The 15,740-nt window shown below is 43.5% G+C and overlaps 2 protein-coding genes across 2 annotated transcripts in view; one reads left to right on the forward strand and one right to left on the reverse strand.

Moving 5' to 3' along the window:
* LOC127915517 (uncharacterized) overlaps positions 1 to 15,740 on the reverse strand; it is a 208,139-nt gene that overhangs the window by 67,387 nt on the left and 125,012 nt on the right. The gene's annotated exons all lie outside the window — the stretch shown is intronic.
* The window catches only part of LOC118368952 (protein NDRG2-like), a 46,585-nt gene that overhangs the window by 1,341 nt on the left and 29,504 nt on the right, over positions 1 to 15,740 (forward strand). The window lies entirely within an intron of this gene.

Genomic DNA, 15,740 nt, shown 5'->3' on the forward strand with positions numbered 1-15,740 from the left:
TCAAATGGAGGTGTGTCGCGCTCTGCTCGCCCAGCATGAAGACTCGTGTGCGTTCATGTTAATTTTCGGACCTTTCAGAGATTTGACACAGTTAGATTACAGCAAATGAATATATATGTGCTGCAGCCACAAACCATTGCATTGGCATGACGAAAATCAAAGTGTTTTGATTCAAAGAATGGCACAGGCAATAGGGCAAGCTTCAGTTGTGCGTGCACATCTAGGCCTATAGGCTGCCTCCTTGCTCTGCTCACGGCAGCCACAGCACAGGCTTCCACAAGCACACACACACACACACACACACACACACACACACACACACACACACACACACACACACACACACACACACAATTTAAAGACATATTCAATGTTGTTCACACACACACACACACACACACACACACACACACACACACACACACACACACACACACACACACACACACACACACAATGAGTCATACAGCATTTAAAGACATATTCAATGTTGTTCACACACACACCACACACACACTTGCTTGCAAACATATTTGGCATAGAGATATTGAGACATTGGCATTCCCAGCAGTGTGTCCATTTGGAGCGACTTATTTTTGTCTATATTGGGGTAGGCTACGTGTCTAGATCGGGGTAGGCTACGTGTCTAGATCGGGGTAGGCTACGTGTCTAGATCGGGGTAGGCTATGTGTCTAGATCGGGGTAGGCTAGGTGTCTAGATCGGGGTAGGCTAGGTGTCTAGATCGGGGTAGGCTAGGTGTCTAGATCGGGGTAGGCTAGGTGTCTAGATCGGGGTAGGCTAGGTGTCTAGATCGGGGTAGGCTAGGTGTCTAGATCGGGGTAGGCTAGGTGTCTAGATCGGGGTAGGCTAGGTGTCTAGATCGGGGTGTTGACTGTGTCAGTGTACATTAACTGTCTCTTAACTGTGTTCCCTGCTAGCTGTGTTGACAGTCAGTGAGTTTTCTGTCTGTATCCATGTGCAGTTGTGCATATCTCAGTATTTACACTGTGTTCCCTGTGGCCCAGGGCCAGACACAGATAGGCCAACCAGTATAATACCCTGTCTGTTCCCACACACACACACACACACACACGCTGCTCCTACAGCCACTCAACACAATCCTATTTATAACCATCACAACCCACCATGCTTCACTCCTTCATTCATGTTTCCCGTGCTGGGTCCATTTGGGTATGGGTTGTAAGGGTTGGATCTAGTGTTGTTTTGGTGCTGCCCTCAGGTGTGTGTGAGGGGGAGAGTGTGTTTGTGTTAGGGGGAGAGTGTGAGGGTGAGAGTGTGTATGTGTGTTAGGGGGAGAGTGTGTGTGTGTGAGAGAGAGAGACACGTGGTATTTGTGTGGGACTGAGGCTGGTGTGTGTGTGGATCCATTTTAGGCCGCCCCCCCAATGTATCTAATGATCTCTTTCACAACTCCTATTGACTCATGTTTTGTAATCCAGTCTCAACATGTCATGGCATTTTGAAAACACCATCACAGTTTAACTATGTTTTTTTTTTACAATATAGCACCACATTAGGCTGCTGTAACAACACCCATTAGTTCCTGTATGGATGCATCCCAAAGAGCACACTAAGAGTTCCCTACACAGTCCCACAGGGCTCTGGTCAAAGGTATGGGATGTGTTATATGGGTTTTGGTACTCCAGCCGCACAATCTGTTATTCAGACAATCATATTTCCCTTTCATTTACATGTCATTTTACATAACCAACCCATCTCCAGCACATGAATCTCTGTATTGTTAATTTAGAGGCTTTACTGGTAATTGGTGTCCATAACTACACACACACACACACACACACACACGACTGGTTGAATTAACAGCATGAATGTAGATGGTTGCCATCCAGAACAAGACAACAACACCAACTCAGTACTCCAACTCCCCGAACTAAAGCGTTCAGAGAGTACTCTGTGTGAAAGTAAAACAGGTGTTGTCGGTGCCTCTGCTAGTCTATAGACAGTAAGGCAAAATGAGAAAGGGAGACTCCTTCCTATTTAGAGAACAGTAATATGTTCCACATATCCTCTCAGAAAAAAGGATGCATCGGCTAACAAATTACTCTGATTTAAAATTAAATAAAATTTTATTTGTCACATGCGCCGACCGGTCTAGACCTAGACTTGGCTTTCCGGTACTGCTTGCCTTGCTGTAGATGATTGAAGAGTCTATGACTAGGGTGGCTGGAGTCTGACATTTTTTTAGGGCCTTCCTCTGACACCGCCTGGTATAGAGGTCCTGTTGGGCAGGGAGCTTGGCCCAAGTGATGTACTGGGCTGTTCGCACTACCCTCTGTAGTGCCTTGCGATCGGAGGCCGAGCAGTTGCCATACCAGGCAGTGATACAACCAGTCAGGATGCTCTCGATGGTGCAGCTGTAGAACTTTTTGAGGATTCGATGTCCAGATAAGCTCTCTATTTATTCTCTACGTGCATGGTGGATACCCTACGCTCCTGTGACCTTCCGGGATTCGAACCCCGGTCCTGTGTTGGCCCACTGAGCAAAAGCCTCCCATCAGTTTTCTCAATGTACTACCAGTCCATAATCACAGCTCTCTACATTTTTTTTTACTGTCTAGTCAGCAGCTATCAAGCCCTATCAGTAGATTGCAGATCACATTGCCGTTGCTCATTTCTGAAAACGTTGGGATGCCACTGTCTGATGTAAGCTACAGTCAAATTTGTAGAGATCTGATGGAAATTGTGGATGAAAGGTAAATGGTTTCTGTTGCGATCAGATATATATACAATATTTATTTATATATATAAATATTTATTTATATATATAAATATTGTGTATATATATAAGCGATTGGACTTCACGGTGTTGTTTACACTGTAATTTCAAGCTTTCATAACAATCAGTAATCGGCATTTTTGGACACCGATCATGGCCGATTACATTGCACTCCAAGAGGAGACTGCGTGGCAGGCTGACTACCTGTTATGCGAGTGCAGCAAGGAGCCAAGGTAAGGTGCTAGCTAGCATTAAACTTATCTTATAAAAAACATTAAATCTTAACATAATCTACACATGCTTGATGATATTACTAGTTTATCCAGCTTGACCTGCGTTGCATATAATCAATGCGGTGCCTGTTGATTTATCATTGAATCACACCCTACTTTGCCAAACGGGTGATTTAACCTTTTAAGGCTAGGGGGCAGTATTCGGAAGTTTGGGTGACTGAGGTGCCCAAAGTAAACTGCCTGTTACTCTGGCCCAGAACTTAGGATATGCATATCCATGGTAGTATTGGATAAAAAAACACTCTAAAGTTTCTATAACTGTTAAAAGAATGTCTGTGAGTATAAAATAATTGATTTGGCAGGCAAAACCCAGAGGACAATCCATCCAGGAACTTTTCTTTTTGAGGTCATTGGACTTTTCAATGCGTTTCTATGGGAAAGTCTAATAATTAGGACCCAAATTGCAGTTCCTATGGCTTCCAATAGATGTCAACAGTCTTTAGAAATTGTTTCATGCTTGTTTTTTGAAAAATGAAGAAGTATTCGTATTCTTTCCAAGTTTCCCTCAGAAGGACTCTTGTCTATTGGCGCGCATGAATGAGTGTGAGTCCTCGTTCTTTTTCTCCTGGATTGAACACCGTATATTCAGTCTTAAATTTTATTGATTATTTTACATATTAGGGTACCTGAGGTTGGATTAGAAACATTGTTTGGACGAAGTTTACAGGTAACTTTTTAGATTCCTTTTGTAGGCATGTTGGGCGACTTGGGACATGTGGATTTATAAATCACACACCAAATAAACTGACATTTTTGGGATATAAAGAATGACTTTATCGAACTAAACAACCATTCATTGTGTAACTGGGACCCTTTGGATTGCAAAAAGATGAAGATCTTCAAAGGTAAGTGATTTACTTTATCACTATTTTTGAGTTTTGCGACACCTGTGCAGTTTATGAATTCATGTTAATGCAGGAAGTGAGGCTCTGTCCTCAGACGATCAAATGCTATGATTTTGCCGTAAAGCCTAGTGTAAATCGGACTAAGAGGTTTGATTACCAAGATTCTAAGCTAAAGAATGGTGTATAACACTTATATTTTTATGAATGTTCAATAATACTACTTTTGTATTTTGAATTACGCGCTCTGCAATTTCACCGTATATTGTCGAGGTGGGACGCTAGCCTCCCAATGATCCGAATGAAGTTAAACGTTAGCTTTTTTACATGGCACATATTGCACTTTTACTTTCTTCTCCGACACTTTGTTTTTGCATTATTTAAATTGAACATGTTTCCATATTTATTTGAGACTAAATTGATTTTATTGATGTATTATATTAAATAGAAATATAAGCCAAAAAATATCAGCTGATTTATCAGTATCAGCTTTTTTTGGTCCTCCAATAATCGGTATCGGCGTGGAAAAATCATAATCAGTCGACCTCTAATAGGTATGGTTTACTGTATATTGGGTTGGTATCATTCACTTTCTCACTATTGTCAACAACATAACATTATACAAGCACGATGTGCATTTGATTTGTAGAGACTAATTTAGATTCAATTTGACATTCACACTGAAGTTAGGCGTTTGATTTATTTTGGCTTTGCTGACTTCCTCACTGAACGCTGCCAGGTGGTGGCCTCCTATAGCTACTGATCATATCTGGCTATCTGGATCGGCTACAGATGCAAGACCTTAATTTGATCACTCTTTTGTTGATGAGAATTTTCCTGCATGGTAGGAAATGCAAACATGTCTATTTGAGTTTTAAAAAGGCTTCTGAAGTTTGTAATTCCACTTATATTTTTAGACTTGATTTGCTCTAACGAATAATGTGTCAATCCCTACAAAAAATGTTAATTATTTATAATCCACATAATCATTCACATCATTCACACTTCCTGTTGTTGCAGGATTATTTTCCTGCTGTAGCAAAGTGTCTCAAATTAAGATCCTACATCTGTATGGCAATATCCCCTAACGTGAAGGTCAAATATGTTTGTGTGTGTGTGTATGTATGTGCACGTGTGTTTGGGGGGAAGGGGGTCTGCGTGTGTGTGTGTTTGGAGAGAAGGGGGAGATCTGCCTGTGTGTTTGGAGGGAAGGGGGTGGGGGGTCTGCCTGTGTGTGTGTTTGGAGGGAAAGGGGTGTGTGTGTGTGTTTGGGGGGAAGAGGGTGGGGGGGTCTAACTGGTGTGTGTTTGTCAAGGAAGTGTTTGTAGCACTGTGGTTAGCCCTGGTTTGAATCATTGTAAATGAGTGATATTCATGAATAGGTTCACCATAACGGTCTCACAGAAATTAAAAGAAAACCGTGTGAAGACTTGAGTGACACACAGAAAAGATTGATATTGAGAGAGAGTGGAGGGAGAGAGATAGCAGTCCTTTTCTACAGTTTTTCCTTTAGAAGCATAGGCAAACAATGTTTCCGAGAGAGAGCGGGAGAGAGAGCGAGCTTTGGCACCTCTCAATATCTCCATGGTGGCTAGAGTCGCTTGTTCTATTCCTTTAGACATTTTGTCATTCTTTCTCGCTCTCTCTTTGTTTTGCCTCTTCTCAAAGGCATACTTGTTCAGAACCGAATAGATCTTTACTCTCACACGCTTGCAGACACAGAAAAGCTTATACAGGCACACAGTATGGAAGACAAAGAGCAGGTTGCTGTATCTGTGTCAGCTGGAGACCACTCTGCAGAGCTGCCTCCAGGGCAAAATTCATGACAATAAATGACAACCTGCAAACACATAGCGGACGTGTTGGAAAAACAACAACCCCCTGAATACCGAAGACTGAGATTTGAAGCAATATCTTCATTATTATGATCCAATATACAGTATATCCATGTAGTAATCTCAATTACTGTGTGTATTTTAACCCTTCACTTCTGCTTAGATGTTTGTGCTATTCTTAGATCAGCACAGCTGAGGAATTCTTTTGGGAGAGAGTTTATTATGGGCAGTAAAGATGTAGGATCATATCTCCATAACTTCCGGCAACGACAGAGATGGCCGCCTCGTTTCGCGTTCCTAGGAAACTATGCAGTATTTTGTTGGCTCAGTCGAGACACGCTATCGGAGTCGGTACAGCCAGCTGGTTTCTTCACGCATCGCGCCGACAGAAACCAGCATCTTTCTGGTAAGAAGAGGGGCGTGTGATCATAACAACATACAGGAACTCAAGTCCTTCTGTTCACCTGACTTAGAATTCCTCACAAACAAATGTCGACCGCATTATCTACCAAGAGAATTCTCTTCGACTATAATCACAGCAGCATATACCCCCCCAAAGAAGACACATCAATGGCCCTGAACAAACTTTATTTGACTATGTAAACTGGAAACCACATGTCCTGAGGATGCGTTCATTGTAGCTGGGAATTTTAACCAGGTTAATCTAAAAACAAGACTCCCTAAATTCTGTCGATTGTGCTACCAGGGCTGGTAAAACCCTGGATCATTGTTATTCTAACTTCCGCAACGCATATAAGGCCCTCCCCCGCCCTCCTTTCGGAAAAGCTGTCCACGACTCCATTTTGTTGTTCCCAGCTTATAGATAGAGACTAAAACATGAAGCTCTCGTGCTCAGGTCTGTTCAGCGCTGGTCCGACCAATCTGATTCCACGCTTCAAGACTGCTTCAATCACGTGGACTGGGAAATGTTCCGTATTGCGTCAAACAACAACATTGACGAATACGCTGCTTCGGTGAGCGAGTTTATTAGCAAGTGCATCGGTAATGTCGTACCCACAGCAACTATTAAAACATTCCCAAACCAGAAACCATGGATTGATGGCAGCATTCGCGTGAAACTGAAAGCGCGAACCACAGCTTTTAATCAGGGCAAGGTGACCGGAAACATGACCGAATACAAACAGTGTAGCTATTCCCTCCGCAAGGCAATCAAACAAGCTAAGCGTCAGTATAGAGACAAAGTAGAGTCGCAACTCAACGGCTCAGACACGAGGTATGTGGCAGGGTCTAGAGTTAATCACGGGTTAAAAAAAGAAAACCAGCCCCGTCGCGGATCAGGATCTCTTGCTCCCAGACAGAATAAACAACTTCTTTGCTCGCTTTGAGGACAATACAGTGCCACTGACATGGCCCGCTACCAAAACCTGCGGACTCTGCATCACTGCAGCCGACGTGAGTAAAACATTTAAACGCGTTAACCCTCGCAAGGCTGCATGCCCTAATGGCATTCCCAGCCTCGTTCTCAGAGCATGCGCAGACCAGCTGGCTGGTGTGTTTACGGACATATTCAATCAATCCTTGTCCCAGTCTGCTGTTCCCACATGTTTCAAGAGGGCCACCATTGTTCCTGTTCCCAATAAAACTAAGGTAACTGAGCTAAACGCCAACCGCCCCGTAGCACTCACTTCCGTCATCATGAAGTGCTTTGAGAGACTAGTCCAGGACCATATCACCTCCACCCTACCTGACACCCTAGACCCACTCCAATTTGCTTACCGCCCCAACAGGTCCACAGATGACGCAATTGCAACCACACTACACACTGCCCTAACCCATTTGGTCAAGAGGAATACCTATGTGAGAATGCTGTTCATCGACTACAGCTCAGTATTTAACACCATAGTACCCTCCAAACTCGACATCAAGCTTGAGACCCTAGGTCTCGATACCACCTGGTATGGCAACTGCTCCGCCCACAACCATAAGGCTCTCCAGAAGGTAGTGAGAAGAGGTCGACCGAATTATGATTTTTCAACGCCGATACTGATTTATTGGAGGACCAAAAAAGCCAATACCGATTTTAATCGCTGGTTTTTAAAATGTATTTGTAAAAATGACAAACACAACAATACTGAATGAACACATATTTTAACTTAATAAAATCAATTTAGCCTCAAATAAATAATGAAACATGTTAAATTTGGTTTAAATAATGCAAAAACAATGTGTTGGAGAAGAAAGTAAAAGTGCAATATGTGCCATGTAAGAAAGCTAACGTTTAAGTTCCTTGCTCAGAACATGAAAACATATGAAAGCTGGTGGTTCCTTTTAACAGGAGTCTTCAATATTCGCAGGTAAGACATTTTAGGTTGTAGTTATTATAGGACTATTTCTCTCTATACCATTTGAATTTCATATACCTTTGACTATTGGATGTTCTTATAGGCACAGTATTGCCAGTGCAACAGTATAGCCTCCGTACCTCTCCTCGCTCCTACCTGGGCTCGAATCAGGAACACAACGACAACAGCCACCCTCGAAGCAGCGTTACCCATGCAGAACAAGGGGAACAACCACTCCAAGTCTCAGAACGGGTGACGTTTGAAACGCTATTACCGCGCACCCGCTAACTAGCTAGCCATTTCACATCACATCGTTACACCAGCCTAATCTCGGGAGTTGATAGGCTTGAAGTCATAAACAGCAGAGCTGCTGGCAAAATACACGAAAGTGCTGTTTGAATTAATGTTTATGAGCCTGCTGGTGCCTACCATCGCTCAGTCAGACTGCTCTATCAAATCATAGACTTAATTATAACATAAGAACACACAGAAATGCGAGCCTTAGGTCATTAATATGGTCGAATCCAGAAACTATCATCTCGAAAACAAGACGTTTATTCTTTCAGTGAAATACCGAACCGTTCCGTATTTTATCTAATGGGTGGCATCCATCAGTCTAAATATTCCTGTTACATTGCACAACCTTCAATGTTATGTCATAATTACGTAAATTTCTGGCAAATTAGTTCGCAATGAGCCAGGTGGCCCAAACTGTTGCATATACCCTGACTCTGCGTGCAATGAACGTAAGAGAAGTGACACAATTTCACCTGGTTAATATTGCCTGCTAACCTAGTTTTCTTTTAGCTAAATATGCAGCTTTAAAAATATCTACTTCTGTGTATTGATTTTAAGAAAGGTATTGGTGTTTATGGTTAGGTACACGTTGACGCAACGACAGTCCTTTTTTGCGAATGCGCACTGCATCGATTTATATGCAACACAGGACACGCTAGATAAACTAGTAATATCATCAACCATGTGTAGTTATAACTAGTGATTATGATTGATTCATTTTAATGCTAGCCAGCAAGCAAATACTTATTTTCCACCATAATTTGCAAATGAATTCATAAAAAAATCCTACAATGTGATTTTCTGGATTTTTTTTCTTCTAATTTTGTCTGTCATAGTTGAAGTGTACCTATGATGAAAATTACAGGCCTCTCTCATATTTTTAAGTGGGAGAACTTGCACAATTGGTGGCTGACTAAATACTTTTTTGCCCCACTGTACGTTGAAGCAACATCTCAAGACATCAGTCAGGAAGTTAAAGCTTGGTTGCAAATGGGTCTTCCAAATAGACATGATCCCAAGCATACTTCCAAAGTTGTTGAAAAAATGGCTTAAGGACAACAAGTCAAATTATTGGAGTGGCCATCACAAAGCCCTGACCTCAATCCTATAGAAAATGTGTGGGCAGAACTGAAAAAGCGTATGCGAGCAAGGAGGCCTACAAACCTGACTCTGTTACACCAGCACTGTCAGGAGGAATGGGCCAAAATTCACCCAACTTATTGTGGGAAGATTGTGGAAGGCTACCCAAAATGTTTGACCCAAATTATACAATTTAACCTCTTGCCTCCACCCGACACGCAGGCGTCTCATCTAGACATCTGGAAATGCAAATGCGCTACGCTAAATGCTAATAGCACTTGTTAAAACTCGAACGTTCATTAAAACACACATGCAGGGTACTGAATTAAAGCTACACTCGTTGTGAATCCAGCCAACAAGTCAGATTTTTAAAATGCTTTTCGGTGAAAGCATGAGAAGCTATTATCTGATAGCATGCAACACCCCTAAAGACCCACAGGGGACGTAAACAAAATAATTAGCATAGTCGGCGCTACACAAAATGCAGAAATAAAATATAAAACATTCATTACCTTTGACGATCTTCTTTGTTGGCACTCCTAGATGTCCCATAAACATCACTATTGGGTCTTTTTTTTCGATTAAATCGGTCCATATATAGCCTAGATATCGATCTATGAAGACTGTGTGATCAAGGAAAAAAACAGCGTTTTATAACGCAACGTCATTTTTTTAAATTAAAAAAGTCGACGATAAACTTTCACAAAACACTTCGAAATACTGTTGTAATGGAACTTTAGGTATTAGTAAATGTTAATAATCTATCAAATTGATTACGGGGTGTATATTCTATAGCTCTACGTCTTGAAATAATGTCCGGATAAATCTCAACCAAAATATCCTGTTGGAGACCGGAAGAAATGGGCTGTCTCTTGTTCGTTTGACCAAGAAACAAATCCTAGGCAAATGACAAGACTGTTGACATCGTGTGGAAGCTGTAGGTATTGCAACCTCGGCTCCAGGTAATGTGGTTTCTATTCAACAATACATTCAAGTGGCGCATTGATATATTTTCCAGTTTTCAGTGATCAGATTTTCCTGCGCTTTTCGATGAAACGCACGTTCTGTTATAGTCACAGCCGTGATTTAACCAGTTTTAGAAACGTCTGAGTGTTTTCTATCCACACATACTAATCATATGCATATACTATATTCCTGGCATGAGTAGCAGGGCACTGAAATGTTGTGAGATTTTTAACAGAATGTTCGAAAAAGTAGGGGGTAGGATCAACAGGTTAAAGGCAATGCTACCAAGTACTAATTGAGTGTGTGTAAACTTCTGACCCACTGGGAATGTGATGAAAGAAACAAAATATTAAATAAATAATTCTCTCTACTATTATTCTGACATTTCACATTCTTAAAATAAAGTGGTTATCCTAACTGACCTAAAACAGGGCATTTTTACTTGGATTAAATGTCAGGAATTGTGAACAACTGAGTTGGAATGTTTTTGGCTAAGGTGTATGTAAACTTCTGACTTCAACTGTATATAATCGGCCATGTTTTCTTTGAAGCACAGCCCTTCCTTTGCGTTGTATAACAAAGTTGAACCTGGAAAAACTGTCTGAGATTCTCTGAGTCGCCCCCACTCCCTCTACAAATCTAAAATCTTATTTAGCTATTAATACCCCTCTCATGTTGCATACCCTTGAGAACAAACACACACACACACACACACTACACAGCAAACATTTTAACCTTTAACATCTCAACCTTTCACCCTAAATTCCAAATTTAGACTACCTCAGTGTATGTTGTTTGTCAGACTCATAGCCAGTAGAGAAAAGAGAAGCCAGATGAGAAAGGGGAGCCCCTGCCAACGTGATTGTTTACCCTGCTTTCCATTATACTGGAAGCTTGTTGTTGGATGAAGAGCGGGAGGGAGAGAAAGGGTTAGATGAAAAGGAGCTGGAGAGGGAGGGAAATGGAGCGATAGGGGGGTGTAACAAGGGCGCAAGGGGTGAAGAATAGGGGGTTAGTAATAAAATACAGAGAGAGAAGGTGACAAAGGTGGAGAGAGAGTGAAAACAGACAGATAGACGAAGGTATTAGAGAGAGGGAAAAGAAAGACTGATGCAGAGGGCAAGAGAGAGCTAGAGAAAAAATAGATATATTATTGAGAAAAGAGAGCATGAGATCCAGGTGCTCTGATAGTTATTCAGCTCATGTCTGACTGCAGGTGTTTTAGAGACTGACTGGCCTCTCAGAGGGGTTGAACAATGCAGGGTGAGTAAGCCACACACACACTTCCACACACACCTGGGTGTGTGAGCTGTATCTGTACAGTCGTGTTATCAGCACCCAGCAGAAACATAGCAGTACAGGGACACGCCTCAGTGAACAGCAGGACGTATAGATCAAGGTAGAGACCGAATATCCCGGATCCACCCAGAAATAAGTAAAAAATAATGGAAAAGTAATGTACGACTCCAACTCTGATATTCTCCCAAAGGGATTCACTTACTGTAACAGTGCTTTTTCATAGAAATAAATACATAAAATAAAAAATAATCATTCTTGATTTCGATCGGCAGATACCTCTGTTAGGGTGATTATATTAGAATGGATGGCCATAACTCTGGTCCTTGAGGGCTGAAGAGTCCACAGGTTTTCATCAGGCTCTGTTCACTATGGCCTATAATAGGTCAGATGTTTGTCGTCTGTTGACTAACGGCCAGGGGTAGGTCGTCTGTTGACCACAGGCCAGGGGTAGGTCGTCTGTTGACCACAGGCCAGGGGTAGGTCGTCTGTTGACTACAGGCCAGGGGTAGGTCGTCTGTTGACTACAGGCCAGGGGAATGTCGTCTGTTGACTACAGGCCAGGGGTAGGTCGTCTGTTGACTACAGGCCAGGGGTAGGTCGTCTGTTGACTAACGGCCAGGGGTAGGTCGTCTGTTGACTACAGGCCAGGGGTAGGTCGTCTGTTGACTACAGGCCAGGGGTATGTCGTCTGTTGACTACAGGCCAGGGGTATGTCGTCTGTTGACCACAGGCCAGGGGTAGGTCGTCTGTTGACCACAGGCCAGGGGTAGGTCGTCTGTTGACCACAGGCCAGGGGTAGGTCGTCTGTTGACCACAGGCCAGGGGTAGGTCGTCTGTTGACTACAGGCCAGGGGTAGGTCGTCTGTTGACTACAGGCCAGGGGTAGGTCGTCTGTTGACTACAGGCCAGGGGTAGGTCGTCTGTTGACTACAGGCCAGGGGTAGGTCGTCTGTTGACTACAGGCCAGGGGTAGGTCGTCTGTTGACTACAGGCCAGGGGTAGGTCGTCTGTTGACTACAGGCCAGGGGTATGTCGTCTGTTGACTACAGGCCAGGGGAATGTCGTCTGTTGACTACAGGCCAGGGGAATGTCGTCTGTTGACTACAGGCCAGGGGTAGGTCGTCTGTTGACCACAGGCCAGGGGAATGTCGTCTGTTGACCACAGGCCAGGGGTAGGTCGTCTGTTGACCACAGGCCAGGGGAATGTCGTCTGTTGACTACAGGCCAGGGGAATGTAGTCTGTTGACTACAGGCCAGGGGTAGGTCGTCTGTTGACCACAGGCCAGGGGTAGGTCGTCTGTTGACCACAGGCCAGGGGTAGGTCGTCTGTTGACCACAGGCCAGGGGTAGGTCGTCTGTTGACCACAGGCCAGGGGTAGGTCGTCTGTTGACCACAGGCCAGGGGTAGGTCGTCTGTTGACCACAGGCCAGGGGTAGGTCGTCTGTTGACCACAGGCCAGGGGTAGGTCGTCTGTTGACCACAGGCCAGGGGTAGGTCGTCTGTTGACCACAGGCCAGGGGTAGGTCGTCTGTTGACCACAGGCCAGGGGTAGGTCGTCTGTTGACTACAGGCCAGGGGTAGGTTGACTACAGGCCAGGGGAATGTCGTCTGTTGACTACAGGCCAGGGGTAGGTCGTCTGTTGACTACAGGCCAGGGGTAGGTCGTCTGTTGACTACAGGCCAGGGGTAGGTCGTCTGTTGACTACAGGCCAGGGGTAGGTCGTCTGTTGACTACAGGCCAGGGGTAGGTCGTCTGTTGACTACAGGCCAGGGGAATGTCGTCTGTTGACTACAGGCCAGGGGTAGGTCGTCTGTTGACTACAGGCCAGGGGAATGTCGTCTGTTGACTACAGGCCAGGGGAATACTGTCTGTTGTCTAAAGGCCAGGAAAATGCTGTCTGTTGTCTAAAGGCCAGGTGTGTAGAGTTGGCTCTCTAGCCAGTCAGTCAATGATTGATCAATGAAGGGTGAACAGACAACCAACAGAGACCGGGAAGGGACACAGCAGATCTCAAGGGCACTGACCTGTATTACGTTGTATCAAAGCAATATTTACTGTAGCCACATAGTACCATCCACTCCACAACAGAAAGATGTCATTTCTGGAAAGCTAAAGAATTGCATCCACTTGAGGAAGATTAGACTCTGTGTAGGGAAAAGCATCCAGAAAGATGTGTTTCCTCAGATTACTTACTGATCTTTTAGCTGTGTTCCTGTGTTCTTCTCTTCTGATTCATGATCCTCTTCTATTGGCAGAACCAATCGAGAGATCAGGGCTCATATTTGTCAAGCGTCTCAGAGAAAAAGTGATGTGCTGATCTAGGATCAGTTTTGCGATTTAGATCATAATGAATCAAATTATTATGGACAGGGAGGACCTGATCCTAGATCCGTTTATCTACTCTGAGACGCTTGATGATCACAGGCCCATATCTGTGTCACTACTGTTGTAGCACTTGGTAGTCTCTGTCGTGGAAGAAGTCTATCCAGTTGGCAGAGTACTGAGGTAGAAATGGTCCGAAAGGTTGTTGACATTTCGCATATTGGTCCAAGGCTGCATGATAGCAGTTCAAAGACCTGGCACCGTGGCGGTCGAAGCTCACTTGAGAGAGCTGAACTATTTTATCACTGAGTAATATTGTAGTCCTTGATGGTGAATCAACAAGTGTTTACTTCACTGAAGCTACACTTACAGTATTCCTCATACCTGGGTTGCATTCACTGGAGAGCATAATAATAGAAGAAATAATATCAGATCGATCAGATAGAAATATACTATGTAGAACAGATATGCTTCTATGGAGTGAGCATATGGAATTGGCCATTGTTACCTTGTGTTGATTTTATAGTGTACAATTTCTAGTGTTGATTCAGGTGTTAAATTAACACTAATTTGTGTAAAATAACCCCAGTGTTGGTGTTAAGACAACCAGCGTTAAATCAAAACCGCGCCCGTCATTCTCATATTTTCCAGCAGGCTCTATTACAGTTGGATTTTTGAATTCTTTCTTTCAATATTTCAATATCTATACTTATTGCACGCGTTACTGAAATTGTTGTTCCAGTTTAGATACTTTAGGGCATGGTTTCCCAAACTAGGTCATGGAGACCCCAAGGCGTGCACGTTTTGGTTTTTGCCCTGGCCGTCATATTGAAAGCTCAGAGCCAACTTTGCTATTTTATGATTTTGTCTATTTTCACAAAAGGTATCCGCTATCATTTCTTACAACCAACTTGCCAATGTACAGCCACTTGGTAATAAAATGGATGACCTCAGATCATGGATTTTCTACCAACCGGACTCTCGAAACTTCAATATTCTCTGCTTTTCTGAAACATGCCTCTTGAACAAGATAAAACTCGATGGCTTACCCATTCACCGTGCGGACAGGACAGTGCAGTTGGGGAAATTGAGGGGAGGAGGGGTTTGCCTGTTCATCAACAACAGCTGGTCTGCTGACTCGTTCACCCGTCTTAGAATACCCGATGGTCAAATGCTGACTCTTTTACCTCCCGAGGGAGTTTTCAGCTGTTATTGTGACTTTTGTATACATTCCACCTCAGGACAAGAAAAATAACAAGCTGGCATTTAACAAACTTACCAGGCTATAACTACGCAGTTATAGCCTGCACATTGACGTCTGTCGCCAGTTTACGGTGTTTCCTCCGACACATTGGTGCGGCTGGCTTCTGGGTTAAGTGAGTACTGTGTCAAGAAGCAGTGCAGCTTGGCAGGGTCGTGTTTCGGTGGACGCATGGCTCTCGACCTCTGCCTCTCCCGAGTCTGTGCGGGAGTTGCAGCGATGGGACAAGACTGTACCTACCAATTGGGGAGAAAAAGGTGTACAAAGTAAAAAATAAAATTATTAAAAAAATAAAAATGTATTTTTTATATGAAATATGAAAACATTTACAGAGGCTGCTATTCTGGTTGCCGGTGAATTTAATTCCACGTCGTTAAGAAACGTGATACCCAATTTACATCAACACGTCTCCCTCACCACTAGGGGTGATAAAGTCCTAGGACACTGTTATTCTACCCACAAGCAAGCATGCAAGGCCCTC

This window comes from Oncorhynchus keta, chromosome 35 (genome assembly GCF_023373465.1).
Source record: "Oncorhynchus keta strain PuntledgeMale-10-30-2019 chromosome 35, Oket_V2, whole genome shotgun sequence".
Taxonomy (NCBI): domain Eukaryota; kingdom Metazoa; phylum Chordata; class Actinopteri; order Salmoniformes; family Salmonidae; genus Oncorhynchus; species Oncorhynchus keta.